Source organism: Castor canadensis, chromosome 12 (genome assembly GCF_047511655.1).
Source record: "Castor canadensis chromosome 12, mCasCan1.hap1v2, whole genome shotgun sequence".
NCBI lineage: Eukaryota > Metazoa > Chordata > Mammalia > Rodentia > Castoridae > Castor > Castor canadensis.
The window spans coordinates 104,497,474-104,517,298 of NC_133397.1; the positions used below are offsets into that span (position 1 = coordinate 104,497,474).

At 39.5% G+C, this 19,825-nt stretch overlaps 2 non-coding genes across 2 annotated transcripts; both read left to right on the forward strand.

The window, feature by feature from the left end:
- The first annotated feature begins 12,840 nt into the window (after window positions 1-12,840).
- Window positions 12,841-13,051, forward strand: LOC141415144 (small nucleolar RNA U3). The gene has a single exon (XR_012440159.1). It is a non-coding gene; the product is annotated as a small nucleolar RNA U3 (small nucleolar RNA).
- Window positions 13,052-16,743: 3,692 nt separating this feature from the next.
- LOC141415253 (small nucleolar RNA SNORA70) lies at window positions 16,744-16,879 on the forward strand. The gene has a single exon (XR_012440247.1). It is a non-coding gene; the product is annotated as a small nucleolar RNA SNORA70 (small nucleolar RNA).
- The last annotated feature ends 2,946 nt before the right edge of the window (window positions 16,880-19,825 follow it).

A 19,825-nucleotide genomic window follows, 5' to 3' on the forward strand; every position in this document is an offset into this window, starting at 1 on the left:
CCCTATTTGCAAATGATATGATCCTATAGTAAAAAGACCCTAAAGAGACTGAGAAAGAAAACAGGAAAACACTCTCATTTACAATAGCCTTAAAAATAATAAAGTACCTTGGAATAAATTGAACAAAGGAAACCAATGAAAACTTTTCATTGAAAACTATAAACCACTGAAGAGAGAAATCAAAGAATACACCAGATGACACTTGCAGACTGGTAGAATCAACATTGTGGAAATGGACACAAGCAATCTACACGTTCAACGCAATCCCTATCAAAATTCCAATGACATTCTTCACAGAAATTGAAAAATCAATCCAAAAATACATATGGAAATACAAGACCTGAAATAGCCAAAGCAGTTCTGAGCAAAAATTTCAGTGCAATCTAACAGAAAGCAATTTACAGATTGTAATCCACATCAAAATTCCAGTGACATTCTACACAGAACTAGAAAAAAAATCCTAAAATTCACATGGGGCACGAAAACTATGAATAGCCAAATCAATCCTGGGCAAAAACACTAATGCTGAAGATATCAAAACACTTGATTTCAAATTATACTGCAGAGGCACTATAACAAAATAGCATGGTAAACCAGGTGCCAGTGGCTCATGCCTGTAATCCTAGCTACTTGGAAGGCTGACATCAGGAGAATTGAGGTTTGAGGCCAACCTAAACATATAATTCATGAGACCCCCCCCCATCTCCAAAATAACAAGAGCAAAATGAAGGTTTGTCTCAATCAGTAGAGTGCTTACTTTACAAGTGAATTCAAACCCTACCCCCCTCACCCCCAAAAAACCCAGCATGATATTGGTACAAAACAGATATATAGACAAATGGACTAGAATAGAGGCCCCAGAAATAAGCCCGTGCAGCTACAGCCATCTAGTTCTTGACAAGGATGTAAAAAACATACGTTGGAGAACAAACAGTCTCTTCAACAGATGGTGTTGGAAAAATGAGAAGATTAACACTAAATTACACCTATTTTTCATCCTGTTCAAAAATCAATTCTAAATGGATCAACCCTTAATGTAAGACCTAAAACTTTGAAACTGTTAGAAGAATACATAAGGGAAATACTTCAAGATAAAGGTGTAGGCAAAGACTTTCTGAATAGATTCTAAAAGCACAGGAAAAAGAGCAAAAATTGACTAGTGGGTCTGCGTTTAATTAAACAGCTTCTGCTCAGCAGAGGAAACAATCCACAGGGTTGAAGAGATAGCTACAGAATGGGAGAAAAATCTTTGAAGCTATTTATTCAACTTTAATATCTAAATATGTAAAGAACTAAAACAATTAAACACCAAAAATAATCAATCAATAGATAAATGAATTGAACAGACACTTCTCAAAAGAAGTACTAACAACCAATAAATACCAAAAAAATGTACAACACATTTTGAAATGCAAATAAATCAAAGCTACCTTGAGAAACCATCTCACCCCGGACAGAATGGCTACCATCAAGAAACAAAAATAACAAATGTTGGCAAGGAGACATGGAAAAAGAAACCTTTATGCATTGTAAAATGGAAATTAGTTCAGACACTATGGAAGTCATTATAGAGGTTCCTCAAAAAACTAATACTAGAACTACCATATAATCCTGCTACACCAGTCCTGAGTATATACCCGAAGGAATCATAGTCAGTATGCATTAGAGACACCAGCATACCCATGTTTATCAAAAGCCAAGTTATGGAATCAGCCTAGATGCCCAACAACCAATAAATGGATAAAGAAAATAAGATAAACATATATATATATACACACACACATGCACACCCAATGGAGTTTTATTTAGTCATAAATAAGAATAAATTATGTCATTTGTAGGGAAATGGACAGAACTGGAGATTATCATGTTGAGTGAAATAAGCCAGACTCAGAAAGACAAATATCAGATATTTTACTCCTATACAGAATTTAGAGGTTTTTTTTAATGAATGTAGAGGGGGTTACTATTTGAGAAGAGAAAGAGCACCAGAGGGAGAGGGAGAGGGAACAAGAAAGGGCAACAAGGGGGTAAATATAATAAAAGCACATTATATACATGCATAAAAATGTTATAATGGAACCCATTATGTTGTACAATTAATATATGCTTAAAGGTTTTTATGGATCCACAGTCAATTGCATTGTCTGACATAAATCTAGAAGATCTAGTTCTTCCTGGCCAACATGGCTAGCCAACACATCTCACATATCCAGCCAATTATCATCCACTGGCTTTCCACACCGGTTCACCAGTATAAAGGCCAGGCTCACAGGGAATTCAGCCGTGTGATAGGATTATTACAGATTGTCATCAAAGGAGATAGCTGGACAGTGACTATAGGAAGCCTGAATATGCGGGCAATCCATCAGGAGACATACATCCCCAGAGCAGGTAGAAGGCTGAATTCTTTAGATCTCAACCAAGGATTGAAAATTCTGATTCTAATAACCCAGATGGTATAGTAACTAAGAGGTTGAATTGCCAAAACACACTGACTTGTGAAACTCATTGTCATTAGACAAAGTTTTGATGACACACTGTAAACTGAATTGGTCTTAGGAAATGGTCTTTAGACAGGTTCAAGTGAAAAACAGTCTGAAATGAAAGCACTCTTCATCAAAAATAAAATAAAATGAGACTATAATAAATACCACTGTATTAAATGTTCGCTAAAGGAATACTTCAGTGCCGACACTAGGCTTTAGTTGGTTTTCTTTCTCTTTCTTCTTTCCTTCCTTCCTTCCTTCCTTCCTCCCCCACCCTTTTTTTTAAGACAGAGACTTGCTGTACATCCCAGGCTGGTCTTGAACTCATGATCTTCCTGCTTCCGGCTATTGAACAACTAGAATTATATGCACATGTCACCACACCCATTGGACACACTAGAATTTAATATAAGTAAAGGCAATGTCATAATGAAACCCACTGTTTTGTACAATTAATATATACTAATAAAAACATAAAGTACCTAAACATAAAAAGAGAGAAAAGGTAAATATTTACAGATAGAACTGAGTAAAATTTCCCTATTCACTGATTTTTTCTTTTAAGAAATGCCACTATTCTATTCAAATTTAGTTCAAAAATATTCCTGTTTATGGAATAAGTAGGAGCAGAGTTTGAGAACCACTGCTTTAAGGGGCAAGTGAGTTTCATTAGGATTTGTGCTTTGCTTTTTAGGATCGGTACTTTAGTTTGGCTCAAGCACTCCCTCTGTCCCTCCCTTCCTCCCTCCCTTTCTCCCTCCCTCCCTCCCTCCCTCCCTTCCTTCCTTCCTTCCTTCCTCCTACTGGAGATTGAATCCAGGGCCTTGCACATGCTAAGCTTGCACTCTACCACTGAGCTCCATCCCCAATCCTTATCTATTTCCTTGAGTGAAACATTTCTTACCAGTCTTGGTTTTGCTCTTAATTTATCTTGCAAATCCTGTTGTTCATATAGCTGAGAGAGGATTCAGCTGTCCAACTTACTGAGGTTTTACTCTGTGAAGTAAGAGTTGGTTATCTCTTTCTTAACCTGTTCTGTCTTACTTCTTACCCTTTGCTTCTAGTCCTCCTGGGGAGACTACCAAAAAGTCCCAGGATGACTCCACAATTCAGAGCCCAGGATTTGGTCACACAGAGACAGCAAACCTCACTCAGTAATTACAGAAGTGACATATTGGTGCCAGGCACGGTGGTGCACACCTATGTTAATCCCAAGCTCCAGAGGCTGAGGCAGGAGAATTGTGAAAGGCCAGCCTAGTCACATAGCAAGACTCTGTCACACATAGAGGAGAAAAAAAAAGTGACTCTTTGGTGAGGGACGGAAAGAAAAAGAGCCAGTTGCAAATGAGTGTGCTGTGACTACAGAGTGTAGCTTTGGGGGAGAACCATCAGGTCATTACTTTTCCACCAAATCTCCCCCAACCCCCAGCCCCAACTGAAAAGTAAGCAGCTTACAGGTGTATTAATTTTGGTTGACTTTAGCTGGAGTAGTGAAACAAACGGAATTCAACAAAGATCTGAAAAGCTCCATTAGGGGGTGCCCTTTCACTCCAAATTCCCTGTACTGCTCTGTTCCAAATTCAGCAGGTGAAACTCCAGCCCTATGTTCTGAACCTTAAGTGCAAGGGAAGGGAGGGTGTGGCCTTCAGCCCTCTCAACCTAGAAATTGGACGCGATCTCATTTATGATTCTGCCTAGGAAGAGTGCCTTTTCTTTATTCTGTGCAATTAATGGGCTTAAGCATCTCAAAAACTCTATTGGTTTTGAAGTTCATTTATAGGGGACAGTACTGTGGCCAGCACAACAGAAAAAGCAATGATAAAGAATATATGCATATGTGTAATAAGGAGGATACAAGTCAGAGAGTCACAAGGAGTCGGCAAAAGGATGGAACAGCTATTTAAATTCTACTTTGTACTCATGTTTTTATAGATATTTTTTCACGTAATCGTCTTATAACAGAGGCCGGCAAAAACTATGGCCCAAATTCAGCTTTTTTTTTTTTTTGCCTAGGGCCAGCCTGGATCACGATCTTTCTACTTCTGCTTCCCTTGTAGGTAGGATGTCAGGCATGTGCCACCACGTCCAGCTTCCTTTTAAAATTTTTATTTATTTATTGTTATGGGTCTTACTTACTCCTTCCCTGGGCTGGCCTTGAACTGCTATCCTCCTTATCACTCCCTCTTGAGTAGCTGGGTTTATAGGCTTGCACTTCCGTGGTTACCCTGCCTGGTCATTTTCGTGAATAAAGTCTTATGGAACACAATCATGCTCACTTATTTACATATTGCATATGTGCTTCCACCGTACAGTGTCAGAGATTATGTGTGTCCCATAGAAAATAAAATATTTACCATCTGGCTCATTAAAAAAAAGTTCGCCGATCCCTTTTTCTAGAACCATAGAGATGGGAATTATTCACTTTTTACTGATGAATAAACTGGAACCCAATGAAACCAAATAGCCCAAAATCACACTGCTGATCAATGGTGGAGCTAGAATTTGGCTGGAGGTCAACATTCTTTCCAAAGTTCTTGCTTTCTCTGCTCGCTAGCCCTGCTCTTCCCAAGAGCTTACATAGGTTCTTGTGGTGTCATTTATTATAATGAAAGCAAATGACTATCTATGCATTGTTTTCAAGGACCTGCATAATTCAATTTCAGCTCACCTTTACTCTTCCCCTACCTAACCTACTTAAGAGTTGACCTAGTGCATTCACTAGTCCCAAAATATATCTTCCATGTCCTCTCTCCTTTTCATGACTCCACTTCCCAAAATAAACACCCTCCTCCAGTCTTCAGAACTTTCCTGTGTCCAGGCACCCTACCTTGACCAGCCACTCTGCAGTGCTCCAGCGTGGAGCACAGTTATTCTTCCTAGTGACTTAGCACTTACAATATGCTACTTTCGCTTATGTTTTTACATGCACATCTTATCTTCTAAAGGTAGTTGTAGATTTCCTGCCAGTGAAGACTGTACACACTCCCCACATCACACCCTGGTGGAGTGTAGAATCTACACTGGGACTATGTAACAGCCAGTTCATATGAAATAAAACCTGTTTTCCTTTCTACACAACTCAGCATGAAAGCACAATACTGACTTCTGGTTATGATGTGTAAACCATGATAAAATAAAGAAAACTGGGGAGAAAGATACAAGGAAATAAGCATCTTACCTCTGTTATTAACCTTTTAGCCTGCAGGGTTAAAAAATGCAGCATTAGCCTTCTCTGCAGCTATGTGAGCTAACAGTGCCTTTCCTAGGCCAGAGGCATGAGATCTGGATTCAGACCTGGGTTTTCAACCTCTATCTGCTAATTATCAACTGTATGACCTCGGGCAAGTTACTAGACCTCTCTGGACTTCAGTGTCCTCATCGTTATAATGGAGAGAGTAGGAATGCCTAATTGGATGACCATGAGGAGTAAATTAAGAAATATATTTAACACTTTTAGCTCAGACTCCGGAAAATATTAAGCTCTTCATAGTTACCAGCCATTATATTTCCAAAGCCCTGTCTGTATATGGACATCAAGGCTAAATAATTAATTAAGGTTGACTGAACCCAGTCCACCTACAGTTGTACATTATTAACACTTCCTGGCTGAGTTGTCAGTCATCAAACAATGTACTACAAAGCTGGACACTGTGAGCTGAAGGGTTACCGGGAAAGTCTATGATGAGTACCCTGCCTACAGCACCTATATTTTACTAAAGACATGGGAGACAGAAAAACAGATATTTTCATCTCCTGCCCTACTCTCAAGCACCATCTACAGCAGACTTGTGATTCCAGTCTGGAGACAGAGTGAAGAAAGTCATGTGTCCTGGTCTGCTAATTTCATGCCTCAGGGTGTCGTGGTACTCTTTGATAACAATAGATTGCTTCACCTGCCACCCTGGAGAGAATCCAATATGGCTGTTTTCCTACACAGTTCCCTTGAGGCTGTAGGTTAGTCCTGATCACCTATTCCTTTCTTCCCTACACCTTCTTAACTGATTACTAGTCCAGGACATACTTGAGTTTTCAGACTTTAAAAACTTTGAGTACTGTAGGATGAGGAATTGGGGTTGATGTAAGCAGCAATTGAATCTAGCCTGATTAGCTGAGCCTTGGCTTTATAGCTTCTAACTCTCCCTTGTTCTGAGTCAGCAAGTTTTCAGGACGGCTTTTGGAAACGGCATTCTTTGGAGTGGTCCTAACTATTAGAAGTTATTTCTCTAGATTCTGTAACTACAAAGACTCCAGTCTGGATAAACTCTTATGATTTTCTAGCCTCTTCATGTGAGTAAAAGAAGGCCAAATATCATAGCAGAAATAGCAAAAGACATAATCCTAATTAACTGTCCACCTATTACTGGCCTTACATTCCTTTTTCCACCAAAAAAAAAAAAAAAAAAGAAAAAAGCCTTAACGTAGATATAATGCTTCTTCATAGCTCTTCCATTTATTTTTAATTAGTATACACATTGGCTGGCTCCTTTTCCGTTGACCTTTTGAAGCTGTTAAACTGGTTTCTTTATATCAACAATAAAATCTTACAGGAAAAAAGAAATGTGTATGGAGAACATTCTGGGACAAGCTAAGCATACAAGACACAAATCATAACCACCCTGGGACAGGAATTCTCACTGCATGGGCCCAGCTACAGGTGAACACTTACTGGGCTGGTCTAGGTAATCTCTACAAATAAGCGTTAAATGTTAATAATTAATGTAACTATAAAAAAGCTATTGGTGAATTGCCTATGGGAGCACTCCAGAGAAACAACTCATAGAGTCAGCGCTGGTGTAGGAGAGGAAAATAAAAATAAGGGCGTTAACATAGTTGAAGTCATGGACAAGAAAGGATTTCTGGTTGAAAACAGTCAGGAAGTAAAGCCAGGTAAGGAGCAGGTAAGAGTGCTTTGGAGCTTAGGACCAGGAAGCGCTTACTGAGGCTGTGGGGAGGGAAGCTCACAGAGCCCAGGTACCAAGGGCTGGTTCTATGAAGAGAAAACAAACTCCAAAAATTTCTGCTACGCCAGAGCTTGTGATTAATAAGTAGTTACTCTGAGTTTTGTAAAAGAGAAAGGAGAGGGCTCCATTCCTCCAGGGACTTGTGAATTACTCTGTTGCCGAGGTCTCAATGGGGGAAGCAGGCAGGGGACAAGCATAGGTCAAGATCACTGTGACACATGTTCACACACATGTGTGAGGATGAAACAGTTGATCCCATAGAAGAAGACAATAGACAGTGGTCACTTGAGACTGGAAGGGGACAGAGGGAGGTAGGACAACAGATGTCAAAATACAGTACCATAAAAAAATACAATAGCATAGGAAGAATAAGTTCTACTGTTCTATAGCATAGCAGATCAACTATAGTTTACAATAATTTGTAATAGAAAAGAGGAATTTGAAGATTCCTCTTATAATATAATATAACATATATATTATATTATATATATCTTATAATTATAATATAATAAATTATATTTAAGGAGCTAAAAATGCTAAATACCTTGATTTGATCATTCAACATTGTATACCTGGATTGAATTACCACATTGTAATCCATAAATATGTACAACTGTGATGTATAAATTAAAAATAAATTTTTAAAAAAGATTCCTGTATGCACACATGAATAAAAGAAAAAATTTAAAAAAAAAGAAATTAAAGAAAAACAAAAAAAGATCCCTGTGCCAGACAGCTTTGAGTCCCAGTGGGGAGAAGGAAGCAAAAAATTATGCAAAATATCTTATGAGCCAATGAAAATAGTGTAAAACAAAGCATGACTCTTTTGTGGCTCAGACTATTAGATCTACAGGCCTATTTCACAGGGGTATAAAATATGACAGTAGAAGGAGCAAGACATTTGGAAGGGAAGAAAAATCCCCAAACCCTTGTAGAATAAAAGAAGTCAGCATCAACCACTGGGTAGAAGCCTCAAGATGCAGACCCTGATGATATGTTGAAAGAACTTTTGTAAACGTCACAATGCACCTCCAGTACAACAAAAACATGATAATCAAAATATGATAATTTAAAAAAGAAGAATAAGAACAATAACAAAAAAATTGGGGGTCTTACTTATTAAAAAAAAAAGCTGCAGATCCTGGAAAATTTGATGTCTCTTTAAGTTAATATCCTTTACTGTAGAAGAGAGGGATAGTGACAACTATTCCCATTAATAAAAATAAAATCTCTCTTTATGCTCAAAGAAGGGATTTATTTTATGCACCAACTATAGCAGAGTATTTTACTTATTTGGGATTGTCTTTTGTTTCACAGTTTTTCCAACACTCATAACTGGAAAGCATTCATCACTCACACCAGGGGTAGAAATAACTTACTTGTATATAGTTACACAGTCTTGTTTAAAATGTTTCCTTAAAAAAATATCTTTATTAAGTCACTGGATAGGCAGTAAGACATGGAGAGTGACTTCTACCTCTTCATCTAAATACTTCTTTTTAATTCCTTATGGCAAGAATGGAGTCACATATCACTAGTAAAATCTCTATATATAGAATATATCTTTAAGTTTACTCTCTTTTAGTTACATGTATTGACTTTCATACCAATAAAATATTCCCATATTATCTATAGTTTTTGTTTTCTTTTAGTGTTCATTGCAATTTGCCAACTAGATGACTTCCTGGTGGGCAAATTAAAGGGTATAAATATAAATTTATATTTGAAGCAACCTCTTATACCCTGTACTATGCCACACATTGTTTAGTTTCAGAATTCAGCTCTCAGCTTCAGAACTTCATAGGACTGTACAGGGCTCCAAGTACACCAAACAAGCACATATGTATCTCAGAAAATCTCAACAAAGATAAAAACTCATGCAGCCTGAGGAGTCTTTTCACATTTCTATCCCAGGACACTTCCTTCTTGAGTGAGAATAGAACCAATTTACATTTCATTATTGGATGTTGGGAGTGTTGGTAGAAACCCAAGTTGAATGGTGCCCAATTTGTGACTAATCCCAGTGGTGTCTTGGGCTTCCATGCATTGTGTGGCCTGGGGCCCTGAGCCTGCCCTTATTATGGTTCTTAGCTGGTAATAATATTAATGTCACTAGAACTCCCCAAACCTCAGGCTCCTCCACTGCAAAATGGAGGGGTTAATACACAAAGTTCCATTCATAGGGCCACTTGAAGCTCAAATGAGGCAATGAATGTGAAAATATTTTTGTAAACTGGACAATGCTGGCCATGTGTGGGCTATCCTTTATGAGAAAAGGAGAATGTTAGGTTGCTCAAGAAGTATTCCATTGAAATGCCTTGCTTACAACACTCCTTGACTTTTCTTGTCAAACACTTCTCTTGAGCCTGTGTTATTGGACAGAGTAATGCTGCATAAGTGTGTGACACGAGGTCAAGTCTCCAGGATCACACTAAATTGAGGTGTATAAGCCTGAGTAAATCATTTAACCTCTTTCATAGTTTCTTCACCTGTAAAATTAGATGTTTTGAGAAAAGTCCTTATATATTCTACAAGTCTGAGAACCATAATTTCAGACTAAGATATTCAAGATTTGCTGAAGTACATACACATTCTGCAAACTCAAGAACCTGTCTTCATTGAGGTGTTCTTAGTTATTCGATAAAATTATATGTTGAATAAAAATGACAGTTCAACCATAGTATTGACCTTTTTTTTTGTTGTTGCAGTGCTGGGGTTTGAATTTAGGGCCTCATGCTTGCTGGGCAAGCGCTCTACCAATTGAGTCACTCCACATCCTTTTGACCCATTTACAGTGTAATTTTGCATTACTTTTAATGTCATTTTATTCCTCCCAATAACTGTGAATGATTAAATATCTACTCTATGTAATTAATAAGAAATACTTTACTAAAACTTATTTATATAAACTCACAGTCCCAAAAGTTGATTCTCTGATTTTGGTTTGAAGAAAAAAGGTCAGAATGCTTTAAAAGGGATATTGTGTTTGAGCTGAGGATTTTCTAAAATGTAGCTCCACTGCCTTGTCCTTACTATTTCTTCTAGCACTAAAATGTTAAAATTGATAACAGTCACCTTTTACTTTTTCTTTTTCCCTCTTTTACCCTTACCGCCATATCCTGGCCTTGGATTGGCCTCCCAGGATGGTCTGCAGATCTTGTGCGTGCCAAACTGCTTCTACACTCAGGGTCTTTGCACCCAAGACTCCTTCTACCCAGAATCACTTCCCTCCTGGCTAACTCTTCCTTCAAATTCAGCTCAAAACTTTCTCAGAAAGTGTATCCTGGCCCCTAAGTTAGTTACAAGCAATGCTCTGGAACTTTGCTAATGCAATGTGTGCATCAGGTCTTTTGGGTGTCATTCGGTAGTTAGGGCAAAGGGGACCAGAGTACACACACGGAGCTTCAGTGCTGGGTCCAAGCCAACTACAAAGTGAATTGGGTGAGGATGATGACAACAGTGTCTGCTCCATAAGGTTGTTAACAGTATTAAATGACTGAAGGATTAATATACAGAAACATATGGAACAAGGCTTGGCATATAGTATCATGTAACATTTGCTGATTCTGGTACTAAATATTATTATTACTTGTTTGGGTAATTAAAACCCATAAGTTCTTTGAGAGTAGGAGCCATGTTTCATTGACTGATGTATTCCTAGCACAATAAATGCTCCATAAATATTTATTGAGTAAACAAGTTTATCTTCTCTGAAGCCATACCCTCTTACCTCATGAAAGATGGGAAACCTAGTGATAAAGCAATAGTGATCGCAGAGAAAAGATGATGGGTAGAAGTTGGGGGTGGGTGTGGCATCAACTAGATGTTAATGCAGTTTTGTTCAGAATAGGTTTGAGTATTGGTAACACCGCTTAAAAAGCTGTGGCTGGTAGTAAACTACAGAAAAGTTTACATGTTGATGGAAGTGATAATTGACACCATGACTGCAGACATAGTAAAAGAAAACAAACTGTATTACCTCATGCAACCTACAGATATGGAGTCATTTGCTTTTCAGTCTGTCTGTCAGTGTATTTTCTTTTCCAGACTGTGTCTCATTGTCCCAGTACCCTCGTCACTATCTCCACTCCTTACCATGGTGTACAATGTCATTCTTGGTCATACCCACTTCTCTGGCCTCAAGCACTGTCATTCTATACAACCATCCTGCCCTATAGCATCTTAGGTCTTTGTCCTTACTGGAAGTGTCTAGAAAACCTATCTGGATTCTTCATCTTAGGTGCCACCTCTGAGGAAGCCATCTCTGGGGAAGCTATTTCTTTCTGGCACCATTCCTACTATGCCAGTTCAGCCACAGTACTGTCTCCTCATGTGTTTATTGTTCTGCCAGGCTGCTCTAAGGCTTATAGCTTTCGTCATGGAGTCCCTAGCATGGAGCACAGTGGGGGAGGAGAGCAGTCATATGCTAACACAGTAAGTGAATGGATGGATGGCTGGATAGATGGATGGATGAAAATTTTTCCCTCTCCCTTTCACACTTGTACTCTCAATGCTCCCATTCAGACTAAGTTCTTGTCTCCTGGGCTTAAATACAGCCTCTGAGGCTCTACTGATGAACAATCTTGGGCAATTGTAATTTCTTAGAACCTCATTTTCCTTATTTGTGAAATAGATTATTTGTGAATATTAAATAAATGAGATGGTTACAATAAGTTCCATGTAGATGATTATAGCATCTCTAAGCAACAGGTTTTTTCCCCTTCATTTCTAATCTTAATACCTTGAATTGTTTTCTCATGTTGGGTTGGCATAGATTTATAGTACCACACTCCAGTTTCAAATCTTAGAGACAGAGCATCTGATGTTGTCCCATTCAATCAGATGAAGATTTGTTTTTAAAGCTCAATGAACTCTAGTCTTTGGAATGTGGAAGTGAGTGGAGTCTATACCTTGACCTAAATGACCTGTTTTCTTGTGTAATTTGCAATTTAAGTTTCCTCCTTTCCCTATCCTTGATAGATTAGAGTAGAGGTTCCAGGTTATGTGGAGCAGAATGAGGCTCCTGGGCTTTTGCTATGGGAAACCCTGTAGGAGGCAGGCTATTTTAGAGCCAGCTCTAGCCTGGATAATCCCACTGATAACATTCCTTCTCTCACCTCTATTTCCTTTGATCACATGGAAGTACTTTCACTTTCCTCTTTCCCTGAATTCTTGTTTTGGGAACAAGATGTACTTTAAAATCTGGATACATTAACGAAACACTCACTTTTATATATTATATTTTAATAAAATGTTTACTTTGAAAAAGCACATCCAAGAGAAGTTGTCCACAAATAAACATTGATGTTCCTTACAGCTACTTGTAAAATATTCATTAGATATAGTCAACAAATATGCTTGTGAATTTGTACTATCAAAGCTGAATGCTAAAGACTAAACATTCAGGGATCATTTCTGGTTTGTTACTACAGAATTTTCTCTGCTTGTGTAGAGTACTGGAACCTACTACAAGGAGGAGGTGTAATGTTCTCACCTGAGTGTGAAGCCTGCTCCAGGGGTTGCTTTATTGCCATAGCCATTTGCCATTGATGATCATCTGTTTTTGGAGGAGTGAGAGGTTGAGGACAGCACCTCAGTGGAAAGTAAATTCAAAACAACAACAAAATGCCGAGTGCTATGTTAAACTCTTGGAAAAAACTATGAATAAAATAAGCCTCGTCTCTAATTTCATAGAGTCCCCAGGAGAGAAACAAAAGTCTGGTAAAGAAAGTTTAAACTGTTGGGTGCCAAAGGCTCGTGCCTGTAATCGTAGCTACTCAGGAGGCAGAGGTAAGAAGGATGGTGGAAACAAGGGCAAACACTTTGAGAGACTCTATCTTGAAAAAACCCATCACAAAAAGGGCTGGTAGAGTGACTCAAGGTGTAGCCCTGAGCTCAAGCCCCAGTACTGAAAAAAACAAAAAACAAAAAACAAACACTTCAAACACAAAGAAAACAAAGGGCCAGCAGAGAAGAAGGGAGGCTGCTTTAGCTAAAGTGGTCTGAGAAGATCTCTGACAGGAGGCCACATTGAGGTTTAATTACTCCCCTGCCCTCTACCACTGAGCTACACCCCAAGCCTAGACATTTAGGTTTAGGATGAGAAGGAGCTGCCCACAGAAAGAGTGGGACTGGATTTGTAATGTTGACTCCAGGCACAAGAGGGGGAAAATCCTCAAAGTGGGTGGTAATGCAAGTCTGAGGACTTAAGAGAAAGGTGCTAAAATTCACCAGGAAACAAAACAAAATAAGATATAAGACCAAAAAACTATGCTGGATGTTACCAAGCTAAATGTAAGTTTAAGAGTGGACAATTTTCTTTCTTTTTTTTTTTTTTTAAGCAAGTGAGCCAAAATCATGGTGAAAACATGGCTGAGTTCACCTAATAGCCAGGCACTGACTGGTCAATGTATCCCTAGCTGTTTAAATCGTAGAAGGTGGTTGTGTGGTTGGTTTACCACGCATAGTTGCAACTCTCCAGAATGGATTATGCACTCAGAAAATTGGCACTGGAAAATACAGTGTCCATCAAGAGAAAGAATGCTTGTTTGACGGCTGTTTTTCATGTAAATCTGCCTGTCCCATGTTTTGTTCTCCCCTTCCTCTTTCCTGAGTAATTTCACCATGAAAAACACTGAAAAACATTTCAATTCTCCAAGTTTATTCAACTATTTCTGTTGAAATAGGCAGAAATCCAATTCAAATTAGATAAATAAACAAAATGGAAGGGGAGGGGAATTTAATGATTCACAGGACTAAAAAGTACAGGGACAGATTAGGAATGGCTAAATTGAAGAACTCAGATGAATTTCTATCTCTTTCTTTACCTCTCCTTCTCTTATTTTCTTTTCTCTGCATTGACTGTACACGTAGATAACCCCTTCCAACATGTTTAGATGTGTGTTAGCTTTTTGATTCGCATTTCTCATTGAGAAAACTGGCTTCTTTGACCTTAGCTCTGGGTCATTTGCCCATGTCTGACCCTATCACTGGTTTGTAGGGTGTGGGAGGGCTTAGCCCTGGAACTGGACAATGAAAAGGCAAGTTTGGGGAAGATAGCACTCTCTTATAGACCAAACTCAAGTTGAAGTGGACTGATTCTGCAGAAGAAAAATCAGACTATTGTTACAAGAAAAAATAGAACTGGGTGCTGAGCCATCAAAAAACCATAACTACACACTGAGGTCTATCTCTTGGCTTTCCTTCTTCCATCCATATGTTTTTGTAAAAAGCCCCCACAAATACTCTACATATGCATGAGAATGCATCTATCTTCCCTCCAGTGGGAGAATATTTTCTCATGTAAACTCATCTCCTGTGTCTAGTTCCCAATTCCTGATTGTTAAGTGATTTTCATTCTCTCTGACAGTTTAGTGCCAAACTACAAATGAGATCAATCCTCACAGTCAATGTAAGATGGTGGAGGGGAAAAAATAGTGAAATAAATACATGAAAACAAAGGAGAGGGTAAACGGTAAGCATGGTGACTATCCTTTAGGAAAGATGAGGAAGAGTATATTCTGCTAATTAGGAATAGTAAGAATCACCTGCCCCAAAAGGAATTGAGCTTTTTGGTCAATTGCCTTCATTTTATTCTCAGGGAGAATTCTTACTATTTTTCCTCCATGGCCACATCTGTGACAGGAACTGGAGAGGGTTCTCTTTCTTGAGAGTGAACTGCATTGTTATATTTCAGAAGCATGTAGTTCATTTATGCTCTAAAACTTGGGAGCTTCTGGGTTTTTTGTTTGTTTGTTTGCGTTTTTAGTAGTACTGTTGTCTGAGCTCAGGTGTTTGTGAAAAGGACCTTCAGTCCTTTTTGCTCTGGTCATTTTGGAGATAGGGTCTTTTATTTTTGCAATAAACCTCAGGGCTGGAGAGACAGTTTTGCTTTTATCCCAGCCTAGCCTGGACTGAAATCCTCCTGTTTTATGCTTCCCACCATTGGTAGTATGACAGATGCATACCACCATGCCCAGCTTTTTTCTGTTGAGATGGGGAAGTTGTCAGCTTTTTTTCCTGGGCTGGGCTGAAAACTTGATCCTCCCGATCTTGGCCTCCTAAGTAACTAGAGTACAGGCACAAACCACCGGCATCTGGCTGGCTTCTGTCCTTTGTGGAAAGGCTTAAGCTTGTTCATCCATCAGGCTTCAGCTTAATGATGGCCATCTTGGCCTCTGCAACTAAAATTTGAATTATCCAGGGGTGAGGAGGACTAATGCAAAGGCATGTCATTGTGGATAGTTCTTTTAATTAGGGTGACCTGCTTTATGGCTGTCATCTCGGTAAAATTATTAATAGCACCCCTATTCATGCTCAAAAATGTCCCATTTTAGATGATAAATTATATGGTCACCCTACTTAAAATGGGGTTAATTCCTGCCTTCCTCAGGCAGGGACAGCACAACAGAGGGATTTTGATGCAAACCTTGGAGACAGTCTTTCCATTATAAGTTTTTACCTTCAAGTCTTTTCTGTCACTGTGCAAGGGGCAGAAAATTTCAGGTTTCCAATCTGGCATGGCTCTATATAGTTGACTACCATTTGGGCTTGCTGACCACAGGCTGCCATGTCTTCCTGTCTTCTACACAGACATGTTTCACCATCATTGTGCCTCTTTCTTTAGAGCATATCTAAAACCAGAAGTAGCCCCAACCCTCTAATTTCCTTACATTTGTCAATCAAGAAATCTCAATCTCCACACCTGAAACTCTGGGGCCTGGGATCTTTCATTCAGTTTTTTTGGCTGCCACTTCATAGGAATTTCAATTTCCTCACCTGGCACAAGGGAATCTTTCCTGTTCTTACCCTTTCTCAACCCCGACAATTGCTGTGCAGCTACATTCCACATACATCCCATACAGAACTCTTGGCTACAAGAGACAGAACTTAACTCAAAATAGCTCAAGCACCAAAGGCAATGTGTTGGCTCATGTAACCAAAAAGTCCAGCAGTGTCTTGGGTTTGGGCATGATTAAACAGTGTGGCACAGATTTGCTTGTGCAATCTTTCTTTTTTTCGTTGCCTCCTTTACCATCTTATCCCTCATACAGAACTGGAATTGGCTCATTTCAAGGTCCTGATCATATACCCACCACTGAAATGGAGGTTGGAGGTGGGCTCTGCCCCTCTCTAAACTACAATGAGAGTCTGGAAAGGGAGTTATTTCCCAAAGGTGCTGTCATCCAAAAACCAACCAACCAACCAACAAACAGAAAGAAGGGAATATGGATGCTTGCTAGGTAAGAAAAACAACAGCTGTCTCTCTTATACTTGAAAGCTTAAAGATATAAGTGCTGGCACTTGGACTCTTTCACTTGTGGGTGCTCGTGCTTGGTGTGCATTGGCTGCAAATATTAGCCTTCTTGGTAGTGCACATGGCTTGCTGCTGGTATGGGCTGCCCTAAAGGCAGGGCGTTGAAGAGAGACCTCCCATTTTCGAGTAGATATGTGTGCCTCTGATCTCCAACTGTTCCTAGGCTAGGCTCCAGACAGGTATTCCAGTTGCTCTTAGGAAGCCCTACGGTCCTGGTGGGCAGAGTTCACATTGGCTGAGTCCTCATGTTCATCATCACCAAGCTGCAGAAAAGGAGCATGCAACTGAGGGCTTATGCAGTGGAAAGTACAACTTCCTTCCCACCAGAAGATCCACATCTCAAACAAGTTGGCCTTTACCAGGTTTAACGTGGGTGTATTTTAAGATATGGTGACGAACACGTGGCTTATTGCTAGCGGCTGTTGGGTCAAATAGTTCCCCATATGTGGCTCCCTGAACAAGTGGTGGACCCCTATGCTTATAAGGGCTTCCACTATACTAACCCCTCTTTAGTAATATCCATCAATAAATCCTGCTTCCTGTACACCTAAAATAATAGTAGTAATAATATTAATAATAAAAAACAAACCTAGAACTATTTTTATTTTTTAAAACGATGAGCAGTCTGTCCATGTTCAACCTCCCATTAGAAACGTGAGGATGAGAACAGTTTTCTATTTCACCGCAAAGTGGCGAGGAAAAAAGGGAAAGAAAGAAGGTAAAATGTTAGTCTAATTGAAATAATAAATAATTTAAACCACCCAGGTTTAGGAATTTAGACTGTTCTGAAGTTAAGTGGAAAAGTTTCATCCTTTAACACTGGGAGGCTTGAGTCTCTCCTTTCACTCACTTGCCTATTACCTCCCCCTGAGGACATAAAGGGGAGGGTGCTTGACAAGGGAGAAGGGAATGTCATTGCTGTCTAGCCTCAGACTCTGTGTATCTCAGCTTAGAATGCACAGTTTATTTACTTTATTATGTATTCACTTCTATCTTAGCATTGCCAACAGTGCTAGCCACAGGAATTCATTAATTCAACAAGTATTTGTTGAATCGCTATCCTTTCTCTTTCTGTCTTTACCATCTGCTTCTTTCCAAGACCTTTTCTAATCAGCATTTGGACATCCCCGAAGATCTCTCATCTTGAAAACCACATAAAACTCCCACAAACAGAAAAACCTTCCTTTGATCCAATTTCCTTCCCAACTACCACACCTTCACAACCAAATTTCACACACAAAGTGTGCCTCTTTGCTGTGTGTGTTCTCTCCTTCCCATTCCCACTCCTGCCCTTCTTGGACACAAATGGGCTTACGGAGAGGGCAGCACTTTCTAAGATCATGAACCCCTATCTAAGGCCATGTGAGGAGTGCCTTGTAGTAATTGTGTGATGTCTGTCTTGTCAACTGGAGTGTGGGGTCCTGAGGGTATGACAAAGCTTGCTGTTACTCAGTGAGTACCTCACTGTTGTTGACTGCTACGTGTCTACCTAGTCATGGTGCCTGGTAGGAATGTGTTTAATAAATCTTTGTTAAAGTAATGGAAACCAAAGGAAAGACTGGAAACAAAATGGAAGAATTAGAAACCAAAGAAAAGGAACAGGTTTAGTATGGAGTGTAGATAATGAGTGAAGTTTTAAATACCTCGAGCAGAAGTTGGAAATGTAGGAGCAGGAGGAGGAGAATGTTTGGTATTAGCAACGAGGTAGAAAATAGCTTTAATGAGTGCAGAATAGACAAGGTTCAGTGCTGCAGGCACATCCATTCCCCTTTCAGATTGAATACTGACAGGTTACTCAATTTGACAAATAATAATTGTGAACTCATTCTTGGGGAAGCAGGGGACTTTCACTGGAATGTTTCCAAGCTATAAACTGTGAAGGAGAAATAATTTGCAGAATCCAGAAAGTGCAACGATTTAAGGCACAATTAATTTACAAGAACTTTTGGAAAGAGGACAATCCTGTCTACCTTCTACACCTTAAATTAAACCAGTGCTCTTTTGTCCCTGTGGTTAAGGATCTACACAAGCATTTTCCTAGGCGATAACCTTTTCTTAAGTGCAAGCTAAACCCCTAACGCGTATGTCCCAATTCCTGAGGATTCAGACTCTGAGATGCAAATTGGAAATAACAGGTAATCGTGACCTTCCGTCTGATTATTTCTATTATTATTATTATTATTTTGAGACAAAGTCTCACCGTGTGGCTCAGGCTCATTTTGAACTCTCCATCCTCCTGCTTCAGCCTCTGGAGTACTGGGATTATAGGTATGCACCACTGCTTATATCTGATTCCCTCCCTCCCTCCCTTGCCCCTTTACTTCCCTCCTTCCTCCCTTCCTTCTTTCCTTTCTTTTTTGCAGTGTTGGAAATTGGAAATTGGACTCAGGGCTTCACAGCACTGAGTTACATCCCCAACCCCCTGACACATTTCAAACACATTCTAGAGCATCCTAGAACCGTCCTTTTCTAGCTTGGTTCATGACATTCTGTTCACTCTCTTTTGAGAGAATATAGCTTTTAATCATTCGCTGTGTGGCCCTTCCTTGATTTTTCCCACAATTTCTGAGTCCTAGAAATTGACAGGAACTCGCAGAAGTCCTTGTTAGCTGGTGGGGCCACTGTCTGGTAGCCAATCCTTCCTTCTCTCACCTCACCCCCACCCTCCCAACATACACTCAACATACGGGGCCATTATGTCTGTTTCATAGGGCAGAGGAAGCGGAATCCTAAAGGTGAGTAAGGGAAAGCTAAGCAGAAAGTCCAGTATGTTCCTAACCCAACAGCACACGGGTTTTTACATGTCTAATGTTTAATTCATTTCAGTCATTTTCTATCTCTCAATTTAATTGTTTTTCTTGAAAAGATGACTGGGCCAAGGCCAACTTCCAGAGGGAGGAATGTCACCGGGTGAGGATCTGGAAACAATCAACTCTTAATGGTTTGAAGGACGAAGCGCCAAGATCTTAAAACAACCTGAATTCCTGGTGAGCAGTCAAGTTCTTTTCTTTAATCCGCCCCCACCAGGATACCGACGGAAAAGAAAAGAAAATCCAAAA